Source organism: Oxyura jamaicensis, chromosome 1 (assembly GCF_011077185.1).
Source record: "Oxyura jamaicensis isolate SHBP4307 breed ruddy duck chromosome 1, BPBGC_Ojam_1.0, whole genome shotgun sequence".
NCBI lineage: Eukaryota > Metazoa > Chordata > Aves > Anseriformes > Anatidae > Oxyura > Oxyura jamaicensis.
Window position 1 is genome coordinate 13,330,879 of NC_048893.1, and position 19,086 is coordinate 13,349,964.

The 19,086-nt window shown below is 44.2% G+C and overlaps 1 protein-coding gene and 1 long non-coding RNA gene across 4 annotated transcripts in view; one reads left to right on the top strand and one right to left on the bottom strand.

The window, feature by feature from the left end:
• Nucleotides 1-19,086, top strand: part of LHFPL3 (LHFPL tetraspan subfamily member 3) — a 249,386-nt gene that overhangs the window by 222,339 nt on the left and 7,961 nt on the right. The window lies entirely within an intron of this gene.
• The window catches only part of LOC118161405, a 20,741-nt gene continuing 18,055 nt past the window's right edge, over nt 16,401-19,086 (bottom strand). The window contains exon 4 of the long non-coding RNA XR_004748052.1: nt 16,401-16,419. This is a non-coding gene — a long non-coding RNA (uncharacterized LOC118161405). The remainder of the gene's footprint in view (nt 16,420-19,086) is intronic.

The window sequence follows — 19,086 nt, forward strand, 5'->3', positions numbered from 1 at the left end:
ATTATATTATATTATATTATATTATATTATATTATATTATATTATATTATATTATATTGGAAAAAAACCCTCTGGAAAATGAATTTATGAATGACATTTGAAAGAGAAAAATGTGTCAGAATGTCTATGTCCAGAACTTATGTGTTTGTTTGTTTGTTTGTTTTCCTGGGGGAAGAAAAAAGGAAAGTTACAGTGTAACCATAGAATACTACCTGAGTAGACTCTGTCAAAGAGAGATCTACATACTACCCACCATCCAGAGGACATCCATTCTATAAGTATCTCCACCTTGTATATAGTGCTTGAGCTGGAATATGAAGCTTAAAAATATTTTCTGTAAGCTACACCATTTTACCTGAGCATCTTATTTCAGCTCTGTGATTTACAAAAAATATTTGCCTGATGGCAGCTGCCTCTGACGTAGTTTGTAATTAAGAAGTGAATTTTCAGACTCCTTAAAGACAGTGTTCATGACAGATTAGAAAGATCAGAGACGCCACAAAGATTTCTAAGTAACAAGAATTAATTGTGATTAAATGGGTCACTGTAGAGTAGAGATTAGATTTCACAATTACTTATCAAAATTAATAAACAAAAAAGAGTACACCTATTTTATACTGATGAATTAAGGAAGCATGAACTAGAGTAATTCATTCAAGTGTGTCCCACAGTGATTATCGCAGGTGGCTGGCAATTTTGTGCACCTTGCACAAGACTGCAAGACCTGAAGGGTTAAGTTTTTAGATCCTAGATATGTAGGCTGTATTTATTTATTTATTTATTTTTATTTCCTTAATGATGAAGATATTGCAGAAACTACATCCAAAATTGGAGTGTTTGAACAGGCTAATTCCATTTGGCCAATATCAGACATGATGGACATTATGTCCTGCAGCAAAAATTGTCAAATTGTTTGTAATAGGTTTTCAGTGTTGCCAAATATGTGCAAGTCATAACTTAACTGCAATGCTTGTACATTCTAAGTCTAATTAACTATAGCTTGTATAAAATATTATGATGCTTCATTCACATGTTTAGAATTCAATTAATTTGTAGTTTACATGGCCCTAATAATAATTCTCTCTCCATAATCTTGGTCCAGAGACTTATAAAAGTGCACAGCTTTTCATCGGCTTTAAACACAACTCTATCACTGACAGTGGTAAAGTTTATTGAGTCCCACAAAGACTGCCCCCTTCCCATAACCTTTGAAAAGTGCATTGGATGAAAAGGAACAGGCAGTATTTATAGACTACCCACAAGAGCAGAAGCACAGGCCACTCAGACTTCCTTGAAAACCCTAAGAACCAGGCAGTAATTCTTGCCAGTGCTGGCCAGGGGATTTATATTAACACAGTAGATAGGCAATGTCACTTCCTTAGTGGAAAATCATCCAGTTTGGCTAAACACACTTCACCCTAGTAATGCTCAGAGCGTGACAGTCTCTTCTTACTACCTGTTGGGATAGGAGCTCCCTTAGAGCATCCTGAAGACTTATTCTAGTTTCTTTTCAGAAACAGGAAACTCAGTCAGTCAGCCAAATATGTGTCTGATAGACACATCCTGGAAAAAAACATCAATATTTTGCTCAGATGAATAAAAAAAAAAAAAAAAAAAAAAACAAAAAAAAAAAAACAGGGATCATATATTCTTTTGGCAGGATTTGCTAAACACTGTACCATTATAGAATGATATAGTCATGTTTATTACTAAAGATAGCAGCTGTCTGGAGGAATCCTATTTGTTAACTTGGCCATTTAACTAGCTAATCAGAAATCCTTGTGTTCTTATTTTTCCTCACCATCAGTGATATTACCAAAATGTGCAGAAAATGTGTTTGCCATAACCGTTTCCATGACCGGCAGAAACACCTCCCTTCCTGCTTTAGCTTGGGGCTCACACAAAAACTCGGTAAATCATGCTGAAACCACATGCAGCACTTGAAAAATTAATGACTGACTGGGTGAATGGTTCCTGCTGAGGAGTAAGAAGTACGGTCAATGCTAATCCACACACAGGAGAGCAAGGTGGTTTGGTGGTTGACACCAAGCCTTGGGCTGTGGGTTGGGGCCAGGCAGGCTGCAACATCCTGTGCAACCTGGACTTCACTGTCCCATATTTACCCCTCTGAGACCATACGTGCAAAAAGGTTTCACAAAACAACTGAATATATTCATGGAAGAAAGCCAAGCAGATTTCTTCCATTCAACAATTTCTGGGAGTTTCCACAAATCCAAGGGGCAAGCTGTTATATGGCACAATATTCTGGGGAACCATCCCCAGAGATTTCCCTGTTCTGCTCTGCCCTAGGCATCCCCTGCTGGCCACTGCCAGAAAAAAAGGTATGGACAGGGCTTCTGACCTGACCTCAAATGTAAGGTCAGCTGCCCAGGGAATGCCCACTCCCTGGGAAGCATTGCTGGCTGTGGCTGCTCTACTTCTGCATTGGCCCTTCATGTACCCACATGCTCCCACTGACCCACTGCTCATATCATTGCAGTAAGACCCATCACAGACATCACAGCAGGGAGCTGAAGCCCTCAGGAGCACTGGTTCAGCAGAGCAGCCTTAGTTCAAACGCTCAGCCCAGGCCGCTCTCACTTCCAGCACTGTGTCAGGTCTGGCCTGTGCAGCAGAGATCTGTTTTACAGATGTACACGACAGCCAGATTTATTTCTGTCTTTTGCCAGAGTGAGGAAATATATGAGGCGATACAACAAACAGTCTCCGTCAAGGCTACGGGAGGAAAGGCTGTAAGTTTCTATCCCAGCCACAGCTCTGTCGGAAAGCAGGGTGTTTCGAAGCATGACACGTAACCACTTAATAAAACCAACCTGGGCCCACAGGGAACTGGCAGGATTTACAGGCGTTGTGCTAGGAAAGACAATCTAGCCCTGGGAGTCAGCACAGCACAGTTAGCAAACACACAACAGTTAATATTTTGAGGCTGTTTTAGATTCATTTGTGTATCTCGATCGATGACATTTCCAAGACATTACAAGTCTCCGCTGAGTTGGACCTATTATTAATTGTGAACAAGCAGCTGAACTTTGAAAAATCTTTGCGTGATGGAGAAATAAAGAAGCAAGGTTCCCAGAGTCATTTATGCAGGAGATGGTTATTCCCTGAGGTTTTTTATCAGCCTTCCAGTCCGTCCAACCAGAGGCCAATGCCTTGTGCTGCTACTGCACAAAATGGATCTGGAGACCTGCCTCTGCCTTGATGGGGGATCAACTCCCTGCTCTTTGCCCGAGTCCATTTTCTCACCCATTTCAGTTACCACAGCTAAGCGTGGCCGAAATTTTTTATCCTGGGTGATGTTTCCTGCAGGTACAAGCTCATCTGGGGCTGCTGTTCCTCGCTGCCTGGCTCCAGCGGTGGGGACACCATCCGCTCTATTTCCCGAAGGTGCTCCAGCAAGCACAGCCCAAATCATGCAGGGTAGTGGGCATTGTCCCTGCTCCCATGCTCCCTGCAGATGGGGCAGATGTCAGGTAGTGGGATAAATGGAGGACTGTCGCTTGAGCCACACTGTTGTAAGGTAGAAGTTGGACAGGGACGTTCACCAGACTTATTTCTGGAGCAACAGCTCCAGAAATTCAGATAGAGGCTGTTAGGGGTTGCTGAAAGTGGTCCTGAGGAACACCAGTGAATAAGTGCCTCTGAGAGTCCTGCAGACAGTATAGTGAAGGATATGATGGCCACACACAGAAACAGCCTCTGCCATTAGATACCTCCCAAAAAGCTGCTGAGGACAGACTCTCCTCCCCAGCATCCTGCTTGCCCAGCTCCTCACCATGAGGAGCAAAGGGAAGTCCCAAGGGGCTTAAAACTGCTGCTACCTGGAATTAGAAGGCAGGGAGGAATCGCTAAACAGTTGTTTCAGCATCTGAGGCATCTGCTTGGGTTTCTTAGCAACCCTGGGAAAAGAAGCCACCTGTGATGTGAGCTGTCTGGTCAAACCCTGCAGACCAGGCTGAGGCTGCTCCTGCACCTCAGTGGCACAGCACAGCATGGCACAGCCACGAGGCACTCCAGCCTGAGAGCCAGATATGGGCCCAGTGGCTAGGAGTGGACACAGCCAAGTGTCCTCCCTCTGATGGCATGGGGTATAGCTGCAGCATCCTTGGAAGGCTTGCTGCTCGGCCATCAGTGCTCCTGAGTGCATGGAAAGCTGCTTACGGCTGTTTTCTCAGCAATTGGCAGCGTCGGTCCCATTCCCTTGAGTGCATCCACAAGGAGAAAGAGCTGGTTTTTGCCAAATGGTTTTGGATCTCATGTGTTCTGGAGCAGGTTTAGGCACTGGTGCAGGATTTGTGTGAGCCTGTGTCCTGGAGCGGCCATTTCATTGTTTTCCTTGTCTCAGGGACAGTGCTTAAATCATTTAAATTTATGCCTGGTACTGACATCCTGGCCGTGCTCATTGCTAATAGCTTATTTCCATCCATACGAACACTATCTCACTCATTCAGATATAAGTATGAGGATGCTGACCTGCAGTTAATCCTACACATCCCTGACTTTTAATTTAATGACTATTAAATATTAATGGGAGCAGAGAGTGGAAGTCAGATCACCTTTTCAACAGCTTAGTGCCCCTGTCACCAGGCTACAATGTCATCCTTGATCTCGCTTTTTTATTCCCTTTCTCCAAGTTTCACTTACAGGACAGGGAAAGCTGCATTTTACAGAACTTCACGGGCTTTGCAGTCGAGCAGTTAAGGCGAGGATTAGAGCCGAACCAGGATCTCCCAGCTCCTGGTGGATGTTACAACCACCAGAGGGTTGTTTTGTCCAAATCCCCAGACATATACAGGGGCCATATGCCCCAGCTCTGCTACAGGGGAGGAGAGCACACAAGCACAGGCACCCATGACTTAGACCCCCCCCCCACTGGTGTTGTGCAGAAAATAATTCTGTATTCAAGGAGAGATGTGGAGGGTGTTCCCAGCCTGCTGGGAATAGATGTGAATGCTCCCTCCTAGGGGAGAGGACAGGACATCAGCATCTCATCTACCTGGATGAGTATTGCAATGTCTTGATTCTCACAGGAAATACCCTCATTTTTTCTGGTCATGCTTCAGAAACAGAAAGTCTTGTCCCACGTGTGACTATCCAGAGAAAAATTGCATTTTCAAGCCTCCAAGCCTTGGAGTGCATTGGAATCTGTTCCTCTGCCTCTTCTCATGCCTTTTTCTTGTGGTCTTTCATTTTGCATCAGCCAGTTGTGGCTGCCTCCTCACAACAGCCATATCTGGCTGCTGTAGGTATTTGTCTGTGCTTAAATCTATGGATCTTCAAATGATGATATTTTTCTGATTATAAAGCTAATGAGATAAAGCAGATCTCAATCAAAGCAGCTGGGCTTGAAGTGCATTAATACTTAATACTACCTTTTACAATTGTAATTATGACTTATTTACTTTTTTAATTGCTATTTGGTTTACTTATTTCTATGAGACTCATTTCTCAAGAGTATCTTCCTGACTATTCTGTTTTATTTTTGCAGAAGAAATGCAGGCATTTAGTGAGATGGAAATTACTTCCTTATTATTTAAAATTAATTCAGCCCGTCAAAATGAGCTCATTGCCATGCACAGTGCTTCCTTTTTAATTCAGTCTCAGCCTTTCTAGCAATTGAAATTCTGTGCTGAGAAGATGTACATAGCAGGCTTTTTATACATATTAAACCCTACATATTGGGGGGATTAAGACTGCATATACATTTTAAAAATAGGAATTAAGAAACAAGTTTTGCAGTAGGAATAAAAGAATGTCAGTTCTCCATCGCTCTTGTAAACTGCTTTGCTAGCCAGGAATGAAGCTGTGGGGATGTCTGATGGGAATACAAGAGGCTCTGTTGTTACTCCTGCAGGACTCCAAATTTTGCTAAATCAGGCCAAACGTAGAGAAAATATTTACATATAAATAATTGGGATGCCAGTGCTCCCTGCTTTTTGCATCTTGGAATAAAAAAGAGAATGAAAATCTGAAGAGGAGAGAGGAGCTTGAAACTTGTGATGGACATAGGAAGGGAAAACCTTAATAATGAGGGAAAAGCACCTGTCACCTGTGGAGGGAGCACAGCAAGCAAGGGGGGAAAGGGAGGAAGGAGAGGCACCCAAACAGCCTCTGACAGCTGAGGTAGCTGAGCTGAAGTGTGGGAAGGAAAAGGAAGAAAATGACCTTTGATCCTCCCCTGTCCCAGCAGAGACATCCTCCAGATGACCATCCTTCAGATGTTAACACTTGCCTCTGTCAAACAGGGTCCTGCCTAAGTGACGACATCTTTTGGGCCCACATGAGTTTCTTCAGGACTGAGAATGAATTAGATGCGAGGAGGGAAAGCAAAGAAAAGAATAAAAAGGTTTTTTTTTAAGATAAACCCTTGCTTTTGAGGGCACCTGAAAAGGTTGCCATTCCAGTAATAAGAAAATGAGCAGGAAAATTATTTTCCATTTAAAAAAATAATAATTAATAAAAGTCATTTTAGACATACCAGGAGCCAAACATTTAGTGTGACTCCTGTCTTCAGGAAGGGCAAAGAGGAAGGCATGGGGAGCTATAGGCATAGCAGAGCTATCTCAGTCACTGGGAGGTATTGCTAATATTCCTGGATTCATTTCCAAACACACAGGGCAGGAAGGTGATCGGGAGGAGTCAGCGTGGACTTACAAAGGGTAAGTCACACCTGACAAACCTGAAAACCTTGCACAATGACATGACTGGCTCAGCGCACATGGGGAAAGCAGTAGATGTTGTTTATCTTGACTTTAGCAGGGATTTTGACGTGGTTTGCCTTTACATCCTGATGGACAAACTGGCTAGGTAAGGGGACAGTGAGGCAGACTGAGATCTGGTTGTTGGGCTTAAAGGGCTGTGATCAGTGGCACGGTGTCCAGCTGGAGTCCAGTCACCACCAGACTACACCAGGGGTTGATAATGAGTCCGATAAATACTGTTTAACATCTGCATTAGTGACCTGGATGATGGGGCAGGTATAAAACTGGGAGGAGTGGTTGGTGCACCTGAGGGTTGTCCTACCATTCGGGGGGACCTCAGCAGGCTGGAGGAAGGGGTGGACACGAGCCTCGTGATGTTCACCAAGGGGAAATGCCAAGTCCTGCACCTGGGAAGGAGCAACCCTGGGCACCAAGACAGGCTGGGGGCTGCCCAGCTGGAAACGGCTTGTTGGGAAAGGAGTCTCTGTCCTTGGAGATGCTGAAAAAGCTGATGGGACACCACCCTGAGCAGCCTACAGTAGCTGACCGTGCTCTGAGCAAGTGGGTTGGAGTAGATACGCCCAGGGGTGCCAACTGACCTCAGGTGTTTTGTGAGACAAGAGAACAGCAGGGACCTGGCGGATGCAAAATATGCATCTTCATTTAAGGATATGCAATACAAGACCAGTAAGGAAGAGTGGGCTGGAGCAGCCACAGAGGTGCAGTGGTGAGAGGTTTCTTTGCCCCCACCTTCAGGGTATTCTTCGTCCCACCAGCTGTGGCCTTTCCCCAGCAGCACATCTAAGGTGGGAAGCACACCTGGGCTCTTGCCTCCCCCTTTGCACTTTGTTTTGGGTATTTGTGATTAGCTGATCTCCTATTCTGGGACGTTGAGTTTTGCACATTTAACACTAATGACTGTGAATCATCAGGAGCATTTTACATATACAGTATCTGAGGTTAAACAAACTGTGTTTTTATATAAAGTATTTAATCTGTGCATTGTCAAACAGTATACGAACAAAAAAAATCAGATAAAACAGTATTTTTTTATATTTTTCTAAAAGAAGAAAAGTCTGATAACTCCAAAATATTGTCTAATGAAGGATCCTAAATCTGAGAAGTTATTATTTTTGGATTTTGAACACTTAATAACTTTTTCCTGCACATTCCAATTTTATGTCGTTTTGAATTAAATTAAAAGTAACATTAATTAATTTTCTTAATAATGCCACTTATTTTGAAATTACGAGTATTTCCCTCACTAGCTGTGAGGGAGCTGGTAACTTTAGGTACAGCACTCCCCTCTAGTGGGTAAAATCAGACCAGCCCAATTTTTCAGGACCCATGCACCCTGCTCATTAGCACCAGCTATAAATAAAAGCTTTGCTTTTATCCCCAAATATCCTGAAGACTCAGAGTCGTTGATATGTTTTGATGGTTTGTGAGTTATTTATGGTATGTTATTTCAGTTGTGAATTATAACAGGGAGGAGAGGGGGGCACTTATGAGGGGTGTGTGAGGCTCAGGTTCAGTTCCTACTCGAATCTCAGTTCAGAGCAGTGATTCTCTACACACTCTAGAAATCCTCCTGTTAAAAGTGTCATCAGGGCTAGCAAGTTTTGCTTAAAATAATTAATTTCCATAGAAGACTTTGGAAGCCATTTTTTGTTTGGTTGGTTGGTTGTTTTTTGTTTGTTTGTTTGTTTGTTTTTGTTTTTAATTAAAAGTTGGCTAGGCAATTCATGAAGGTCAGGTCCACCAGAGGTTACCTTCCAGCTGCAACTCTTAGCTCAGCAGGTCATCTAAACCCACTTTCTAAATCCTTATGCATTGGCATATTCTGATTCAAAATTGCACCTTTGTAATATCTCCCGACCCTGTAAGCAAGAAGCAGCAATGTGGAAAGTTCAGGTTTTAGGAAGCCATTACGTTCAATATAATAAAGACAACCTCTTTCCCCCCCAGCCCAAATGGGAAAAAATAAAAATAAAAATAAAAACACTAATCCACCCATTTGTAAAAATTGTGCTGTTATGCAGCTATAAGAGAGGAATGTTCCTACCCATCCACCTGCCTCATCCCATTTTTGTTTTTCTCCTACGTAATTATGGTCATGGTTTCAATTGAGTTAGAAGAAGATGTTGCACTGAGCTCTTCAACAGCTTCCTGAATTTTGTGACCCATCCCATCAATCCGCTGAAGTCAGAGCATCATCTCAGCTGGCACCACATGCACCAAGAGCAAGCCACAGATATATGCATGAGCCAATTTGTCTCTTAAAAATATTTCTTCCTGGCTGAAGCATAAATTGCCTTTACCCTAATGTGCTTTATAATGAATTGTATTTGAAATATGTTTATTTTTAGCAAACAAATGCTAATGGGAGCCTGCCGTTAAAAATAGACAGTACAGTTGGCACAGAAATGAGGGCTAGGAAGTCTTTCTTTCCCTGAGCAGTGGAAATGCCCTCGCTGTAAGCTATCTGGGGAGAAAGCATGATGCCCCAATGAAAGTTAGTTCCTACACCCAGGGAAACTGCAAACAGCATCTCCCCGAGTCCCTGCTTGTCACCTGGCTTACAAACAACCTCGGTGGTCCAGCGTCCCCAAGGGGCTATCACATCTTCCATGGGTCAGTGGGTGTAAGACAGAGACAGTGCCCAAAAGGCAACTGTACAGCCGAGGCCTTGCTGAGCATCCTGGTAGAGCCACCTTGAGCATCTTGCAGCTGATACTCCTGCTTACACATCTTGGTAGGGCGTTTGCCTCTTTTCACAACAGAAAGGTGCCGTGGACTCATGCAGTCAGTTGATTCCTAGCTTATCTTTTCTACCATTCCTTCTTCTGCCCATGCACATATCATTATTGATCTGTGTCCTATTTTTCAGGCCATTTCTCTAATTCATTATGAATGTTGGATACTAATTCTGTCCTAAAACACACTGGCAGCCCTTCATGGATAACCATGGCCTGCAAATGGAAGAGGAGATCCACTATTCCATTATCCAAGTGGTTAATGAAAATATTTTAATAATAACAGACCTAAGACAGGTTCACACGAAACTCTAACAAATGCAGTCTTTCAGCTGGACAGTGAACCACTGATAATCACTTTAAGAATATGCTTTACCAACAAGTATTTCTTTTCACAGCAGTTTATCCAAGCAGTGTTTCCTAAATGCTGTGCAAATACATCTCAGATTGTAGCCCCAGTGGTGAACACCAAAGACAAGACTTGCAGAGATTGTTCAAGTCACTTAGTAGATTGGCTTATGTAAATGGAAAATAGTTAACCTTCCTTCCACCCGTCATTGGTGGGGCTGATGTGATATGAGATCTGGCCTTCTCTCCCTGTTTTAATTCCTGGGTGAACTACTGTGAAAATGTCAGTCCTTGTTGTAATTTGGCTACACAAGGACATAAAACCACAGATAGACACCCACAATATCTAGCTGCACCATCAAAATCACCCAGATGTGGCAAATGATGCCCAGGAGCTGCCCAGCTGCAAAGCTGTGTGTGAGTCCTGCTGCCAACCCTGGCCAGGTCAGCACTGCCTCACACGTGTTGTCCCACAGTTCCAGCGCTCCTAGGGTTGGGTCTGCCCTGGGAATAGTTTTCTGGTACATCATGAATGTCCCTCCCTGGTCACAAAAGGGATATATCCTTCAGCTTCCAGTAAAGCAGCCTAAAGCGCATTTACTTGTCGCTCCTTGCTTTTTTGCACCATCCATTCTGCCTGGAGCAGGGCTCCAGTTCAGCCCCCATGGCCTGGTGGGTTTCCCAGGTGTGGGAGTGTGGAGAGCAGGGATGTCCTCTTCAACAGCAGTAAAGACCATAGCAGGCTCCAAGACTCCTTCTTCTCAGAGCCAAATGTCAGCCAATCCCCAGCAGGTCCTTGCATTCAGGATCTTATGACTATGGATAATTTTGCATTAAAAGCACATGGTTGTGCTGTTAGAAAGGGTGCTCACCATGCTATAAAGGTCTCCTTTTAGGAGAGATGATGTTAACTTTCCTGTCAAAAGTTCTCAGTTATGGGCTGAGAAGAGCTTAGAAGTGCGGATGTGACATGGGTCTGCTTGTGCAGGCTCAGGTCAGGAGACAAGCAGCTGCTGCCACTTCACTGCACAGGCACTGTGTTTTTTTCTGGTCCACAGACTTGCACAAGACCTGTTCAAAGGAGATTAGGAATCTTATTTTGAACATCATTTTCCAGAATTTTGCTTAAAGGCACGTTCGAGTAGGGCAGCATCTCTTTCTTGCTGCCCCAACATTTTACGCGCTGAGCTCTAGGCAACAAGCATGGCCTTCATTTGGCCAAAAAGACCCTCTTTTCATGGAGGAACAGATGAGAAAGACCACTCTGAATCTTTGCTGAAAGAAAATAATCTAAAAAGCCTGGAAATCATAAAGTTAATCAGGGAAATTCCAAAGCCCTGAAAAATAATCTAGCAACTATGATTTATATATTTCCTAGATAATCAAGAGAAGGTTCTTATCTTGGGGAGGAAGTCCCAGAGGGGATTCCTTGATAGAGCTACAGTGTTTCTCATTATCAGATGGTCCTAAGAGTTGGGTTGGCTCTACTGATTCCAAAAGGACCACAAAGGTCCAGAAGGGTTTACAAGAGACAGACTGTAACAGAAAACATGGCTGGGAGTCTAGATTTGAAGTACTGGTTTAAGAAAAGTGAAAGTGATTCCTTATTTACAGCTTTCCAATTCCCTGGAACCAAATGCAACACTTTCTAATTCTAGACTGCTGCCTAAAGCAGGTTCATAATAATCAGAAATCAGGAATATCAGTTAAAGATGTACCCACAGTGACACGTGTTTCATTAGGAGATAACATTAAGAATCAATATTTTATGACCTGTCACATATTTGAGTCATCCGTCATGTTTTATCCTTACATGTTGAAGTTATTTGACAGTTCAAAAGTAGAAGGAAGCAAAACAGAAAAGAAGTTTTCTTGCTGGTGTCACATTTTCAGCTAAATTGCAGTAAGCAATTAAAACACATTGGTCTGTTATTAAGGAACATGGGGCCCGAGGGAAAAGCTTCTCATAAGATTTGCTATTTTTATATAAGACAGCACAAACTATACTTTCCCTGCTTGGGAAAAAAAAAAAAAAAAAAGACTGCTACTTTGCAATGCGCAGATGAAGACTGATTTTGGTGTTTTACATAATGGGGAAGCAGCAAGATCCACCTGCAAATCCATAGTACCACTCCTCTGCTGGGGTCCAGCTGAGTCTTCAAACACCAGAGTCAATGGTACCACAGACCTATAGAATGTGCCCATATAGAAAATACTGTTTGTTTGTTGTCCAGATAAAAAGCACAACAAAGGAAGGAGATGAGCTTATATAAAGAGGAGGAAAGGTTGAAGAGGAAATGACTGTGCAGTTACCTACAAGTTTAGAAATGTCGTGACTGCTCAAGCTATTTTTTTCGCGTTCCACCTCTGGATCTCATCTTGCACTTGAATGTCAGCTTTCAAAAAAAAACCACCCTTCTATTCCTTGTAATTGCAAAGAAAACCCTTTGCCCTCAAGAAACATGAGGTAAATAAGAAATAAATCAGAGTTTTCAGCTCGTGTTTGTATGTCTCCCTGGTTCGTGAAGGTTTGTGTCTCATTAAGGCTTTCTGGAAAACAAGGACTTCATCTCATGAGCAATGACAGGAGGGCTCTCCTCTCTCATCTGGCATGGAACAAAAAAGATGTTTTCATTTTTATTTTGTTCTATAGATAGAGGAAAAGAGCCAGTCCCCAAAGTAGCCAAGACCTTGTTTATCAGAGCGTTTCCTTTCATTTTTCACATCCCCCCAGAATAACACTTTTGATGTGATTAAAAATAAGCACCGAGAAAGCTTCAGTTTCAACAAATTGGTATTTTGCTCTGAAAATCCCTTTAATATAATGTTCCTGTGGGCAACACCAGGAAGGCCTGGGAGACTGAAAATCTGAATAATTGTATTTTTTTCTGTCTCCCAAGCTATCAATAATGTGATACTTTGCTATTGGTGGGTTTTGAGAGACACCTCAGAGAAGGAGAAGGAACTCAGGGTGCTGCAGGGGCCATAGGGCCGAACACCAAGCTTGTCTCCAGGGCTTGGTGACCCTGGGAAAACTTTGGGGAACACCATGAGACAACCACACTCACTTGGCTGCAACCATGAAGCTCAGGAGACCCACACAGCCTTTGCTCTTCTCCAGGGCCAGGGTGATCTTAGAGGACATAAGAAAAGGATTCCAAATGAGGAGAAGTTTCAGTGTCTGAAGCGATGAAATATTTAATCCCTGCCCTCTCTGGGATATTCATCATCACAGATTTACTCACCCGCTGCTCACTGACGGCAGCGGCTGACAAGGACGATGACAGCTGACATGCATTAACCCAGCCGCACAACACTAGCCGTCACTCCAGAGCAGAAATCCATCATTAGGATTTAAGCACCACTGAGGTGTCCTGGTGGGGACCAGATTCCCAATGCAGGAGGCACCTGCACAGGGAAGTTGGCACAAAATAGCCTTGGCAGTGCCAAAGGACAGGTCCCCAAGCAGCAGAGGTCCCTAGTACCCCCACTGCTGACCTGGCCATGGCTCTCACCACAGAGCCATACTCTTATTAAGGAAAACGAGAGGGAATGATGGACAAAAAACATTTATTCAGGGCAGAAAGTCTTCATGAATTCTTTACAAGAGCTACACAGCAGGGTAATACAGTAGCACCTGTACTGAGGGCTTGACACCGTTTCACAGCTCCTCCGGGCCTGCAGCTGAGGAGGCAACAGCACAGGCTGGACTTATTTTCTCTTTGCCCTAAACCCCCCCTCTTTTACTGATAACTTCAATTTCTGAGCAAATCTATTATTTCTGAGCATCATCTTTATCTAATGGGTTGTGATGAACTATTATTATCATTGGAAGGGTGACTGATCAATGAGCTTTGAGGAATCCAAGCTAGGTGTTGGTTTGAGGTTGTGGGGTGTGTTTTTTTTCCACTCTCCATTACTCTTTCCAGTCAAGCTGGTGGCTTTTTGAGACCTCCTTGCTGTCTTTGCTGTTACAATGGCTACCACATCCTTATTTAGAAAGGTTAAGCGACATTTATATGAAAATTATCTTACAGTCCTTGGTGGGAATGACCAAAATAATAGAAAATTGTCCAGGTGCATGTGGGAATCAGGCATAGGGAGGAAGGGGGAAAGAAGCCACCAAGGCTTCCCTAGAGCCAAGCCTACGCTGTATGAGGTGTAACCTCAGAGGAGGGAACAAGGTGAGTTATTTAGAACACCACATGCGTGGGATGCCCCATCTGAGGGTTAAATAGGCCTCCATGGGAGAGCAGGAGCTCGTAGGAAAAGCAACCCTTTACCAGCTGATGGTCTCACCCCTGCAAGGTACACCACAGTTCCCTTCAATGACCAACTCCCACGGGAAGGAGAAAGGCAGCTCTAGGAATGATGCTCTTTTCATTGGCACCTCCACTCCACATCTTGCTAAGCCTCACATGCCTAAAATTACAGAGCTTGCTGGATGTGCTGACTTGTCACCTCTCTGCTTCTGAGCCAAAGGAGGAGCACAGCAGGGGAACTGCCACAGCTGTGATTCAGGGCCACTGCAAAGCACGCTGCCCTCCTGTATGCTCTTCGGCTGTGAGTCCTCCTCTCCTTTCTCTGTGAAGGATTTCTGTTTCTGCACTGCTGCACATTGCCCTCTCTCTGTGCTGAAAGCTCTTTGGGGAGGGAATCTCCTCTTTTTCTTTTGCAAGAATACACTTAACACTCCTAAAGCAACTCAGAAAAAAATGTTTAAGGGAGCAATGTAAAATAATAGCAGTCATAAATCCTGACATATTGTCCAAATCCTGCATACATCAGTTCTGCAGCAATCCTGCAGGGCAGTGTGAAAGGGAAGATGACTGAAAGGATGCTGTCCTGAGCTTCCTCAGGATCATGAGGGGTCCACATGCTCCTTGCTGCCTGCCAGACAGCTCTTCATGATGGATGGTGGTCACCAAAAGCCTCTCCCTCTCTTTAGACTCTGGTGTTGGCCATCTCCTAAACCCAGCTGAATTTCACTGAACACCATGGGGAGTCTTTTAGGGTATTTTCTAGTAAGGAGGAGTTTTACATGTAGTTTCATAGCTTTGGAAATTATGATTGGTTTTATGCGTGGCACCAGATATTTCCTATTTACCCAGAGAGTATATAGATAGCTAATTAACATCTCCATGCTCAGGTAAACCATTAGCTAATCATTAAGCTGCAGTTTTGATGCCTCAGACTAAACATTCCCCAGATCGTTAGCTTTCTGTTCCCACAAGCACGTAACTTGGCAACTGCATCTCACAGAGGCCAGAAGAGGATCAATGCTGGCAGCTCATTAGCGGGCTTGGATGGAGAGCCCAGGTTTCTGCAGCCTTGGGTCAGTGAGCCCCAGCCCTGAGGTGCTCAGGAGGAAGCCCTGGGGCCATGGGACCCTTCTCCTTCACCTCCAGCCCCAGCAGCCACCCATGGTCATCTGTGCTTTTCCCCCCGCATTGCAACAGTTTTTATTTTCTCCACTGCGATAAGCAGGAGTTTGCTTGGGCAAGCTTTGGAGAAGGCTGTGAGTAGTGATGACTCCTCATGGGAATGCAGTCCCTTGATGGTCAAGCCTTGCTTATTTGTTTCATGTAAACTTGACTGCAGTCAGAGACTCTCCCAGCACCAAAAAGAAGCCGATGAACTCTTAATGCTTCAAAATGAATAAGCATTCACCGAAACATTCATCCTCACTGAAATATTCATCCCAGCAGAGGATAAGCATCAGGAGATGAAACCAAGAGAGCTGGTGTTAAGGCAGGGGTAGCCCCAGACAACGCAGCCACCGCGTCCCCTTCCTGCCCATGCAGGGCAGGGGCTGCAGCACAAATCCTGCCCAGAGAGGGTCAGATTTGCATAGTGATCCCAGGTCATGCAGTTTTGACATTAGCCAAGTAAGAGGGAGATGAATTTGACACAAAGAAAAGAGAGTTTAAAAGCTTTTGTTACTCTGCAACATTTAAGATTTGCCAGCACTAATCTTTTTATTACAGCTTCTGAGATACTTATACCAAATTTCTTGCATTTGTTTTAATAAAGTACAGCATTTGAAAATCAGTGAATCATTTCAATAAATTTTCTTCACAGAAAATTTCCTTTTAGCATGGCAGAATGGCCAGCAAATTGTCATGGCCCTGCTTCTTTCTGCTGGGAGGAAAAACTCATTACATGGATCAGGAAATTATCTGGAGAAATACAATCTTTTGAAAAAGAACCAAGCTCTGTTTGCTTCACCGCAGCAAAATAAGCCACAACGTAGTGGTTTCCTTATCCAGAGATCCTGGCTGGCACCTTCGTGGCTCTGCTCCAGCATCCTGGCTCTCTCCTCAGGCCGAACTCCTCTCCCCCGCTGCACACATGGGCAGGCTCAAACCAACACAGAGCCCAAGCACCGCATGGGAGCTGGTGACCAGCTCTCCTCAAGCTAAGCCTTGCTCACAGCCCCGAGCACCCCAGGATGGTTTTTGGCTTCTTTCTGATTACTTAGCCAAAAGTAGAAAAGTAGAGCTTTGCGTCAATGTCAGCAAGATTTGTTTTCCCAGACCAAAGGTACGCTGATGGAAGCTTCTAACAACATGCAGCACAGCACCAGAAAGCTCCTGGAGGATACAAAGCTAGTAACACTAGATATAAAACTGTTATTATTATTATTAACAAAATGAAGAAAACATTAAAATGTAAGCTGACAATCCAAACATTTTCTGGCCTTTCTGCTCAGGACTCTGTCTGGGTGCCTACACTGACACAGCCTGGTCCTCAGCAGGGCTCTCAAGAAACAAGTAGAGATCAAAGTTCCTAACAGTTTTTAAATAAAGATGATGCAGAACTTTGTGAGCAGTCTGATCACGCAGCCTGAAAGCTCATGAAACAAACAAAAATACCTACAGATCCTCTGGGTTCCAAGAAAGAAATTAAAAAGCAATGCCAGAAAATGTGTGGAATATGAAGGAAGTAAAACATTTCCTCATTCAACAGCTAAGGAACAGGAAGGGTTTGGGAGGGTTCAGGGACTACTGTTCAGTGACAGCAATTTATTTGACCATCTGGGTAAAGAAAGACTGCAGCAAACCACACAGAGGAAATAAAAATAGATGAACAACAAGGAACTGATTCTGCTTGACTTGAGCCTACAGCTCCGCGGAGCAGGAAGCTACTTCACATAAAAGACGTTATTGATGAAGGCATTTCAGCCTCTCTCCAGTCCTAACAACATACTAGATCCCCCATGCCAGCAAACCTGTCCTGAGACGTGACTCCCATCCCAAACACCCCAGAAACATCAGTAAGTACAAAAGACAGATTGATGAGCCTTCTGGAAGGGAACCACCGGAGGAAGGAGCAGCTCTCTGATGCCTCCTGAATTCCTGTTCTGCAGTAAAAGGAAGCTCTTTTGGAGAAAAAATAGGAGGCTTTTTTCTCCGTTTGTTCATTGTGATAAAAAATCTTCCTTTTCTTGATAGACACAGAGCAAATATTGAAATGGAAGGAAATGCTCCCCGCTGATCCGCTGGATCTGGTCACTACATGCCTGTGTCTTGGTGCCCACCTCGAGCAAAGGCACAGCCTCCTCCCTTGTTCAGCACTCTCTGTGTGGAGCAGGAGCAGTTGTGCTGGCTCAGAAGGTCCCATGGTGCTGGCACCAAGCCGTCCAGCTGAGGAACCCAAGCTGCTGGTAGCAAGGCAGTGGAGCTGTCGCCCAAGGCCGTTCTCGTCAGCACAGGCTGCTGCTGACAGATGACAGGGATGACAGCTATGACTTTACCCTACCCATGGATAGCTCTCCCTTCCCTCTGCTTGTCACTCTCCTCCTGCCTTTCTCACCAATGCAAGTACATATGTTATATTCTTGGAGCCACATTCAAACCAGAAGGCCACCCAAGACAGGCACTAGGCAGGGTGGCAGGGGAAGCTTGAAGCCAGCCCAGATTCAGGGTTTCAGAGCCTGTCACAGCCATCTGGTTATATTTAGGTGCATTTGAAGGAGGATTCTGTTGAAAGAAGAAAATTGTCAGGCTGTGATGAGGTGCCTTCTTGAAGCTGTTCTAGCCCCAGTTCTCAACATTTGCAGTCACAATGCACCTGCCCCTGGTGTAAGATCTTGCTGACGAGTGCAGCTGAGCTGGCTGTGATACACAGCTTGGCTCACGCTTCCCACCAGGCTGGCCTGCTCCTTGCATCCCTGCACCAGGCACACCAGCCTGTACGCTGTGCATCTCATCCTCCTGGGTGCTCAGCCCTCCTAGGATGGAGCTGAAGCTTCAGACTCACCTCCTGTAAAGCCATTCACCCCTCCATAAGGGCAGCTGGGGCAGTTGCAGTTGATAGGTAACAGGAAGTTGCTTGATAGGTAACAGGACTAAAAATACCAGCCCTCAAGCTGTGTTCAACAAATTCTCTGGCAACTTCTTATAAGCAACTAACCCACAACAGCCTAATATTTTGATATTTCAGGCTGAAGATCATCTCTCTGTATGGGCAGTAGCTTCTCTCTTTATATTCTCATTCGTGCTGTTAATTGCTCTGTGCAGGACCATTATAAATCCCGTTATCCAGGATTCACACATATCACTCCGTCCATCTCAGACTCAGGTCTCCAGTCTCCTCCAAAAGTCTACAGCCTGCAGGAGCCAACGGGTGCTCACTTGTGCTAGGCACTCTCCCTGGATGAAATGAGTCTCCCGTCCCTGCCCTGAGCCTCACACTCAATGCCTGACTCCTGGAGAGCTGATGTTATGTGCGATGCAACTCCAAGCCCATCTTCTATCTCCTCTCTCCTCCCAAAAAAGCTCCCTGCCTTCCTCAAAATTTTCATCTGGAGAAGAAAATGGACTTGAAGAAACCAAGAATACAAAGGGGGAAACTGTCATGTTGCACCCTGGCTCCAGACATAATTTCCCAGTATGTCTCTCTTTTCATACGTTGGCACAAGGTCATCAGACTTAATTGCTTGATCCTTTTATTTTTTTAATTAATTTGTCTTAATAACTACAATTTCCTCTGGAGGCCTTTTCTTATTGTCATAACAGCTTCAAAACACATTCTGCATGGAGAAATAAAAGAAGACAACCCAGAAAATAATGTATCCCTGTTGTGCCACTCTTCTCCCCCCCATAGCACACTGGCTGCAGCCAGCCTCTCTGAACTGACAGCCTTTTCCTCCTGCGCTCTGTCAGCCTTTACATACAGCAACAGGAAAAGGAAAAGAAAAAAAAAAAAAAGAAAGAAAAGAAAAGAAAAGAAAAGAAAAGAAAAGAAAAGAAAAGAAA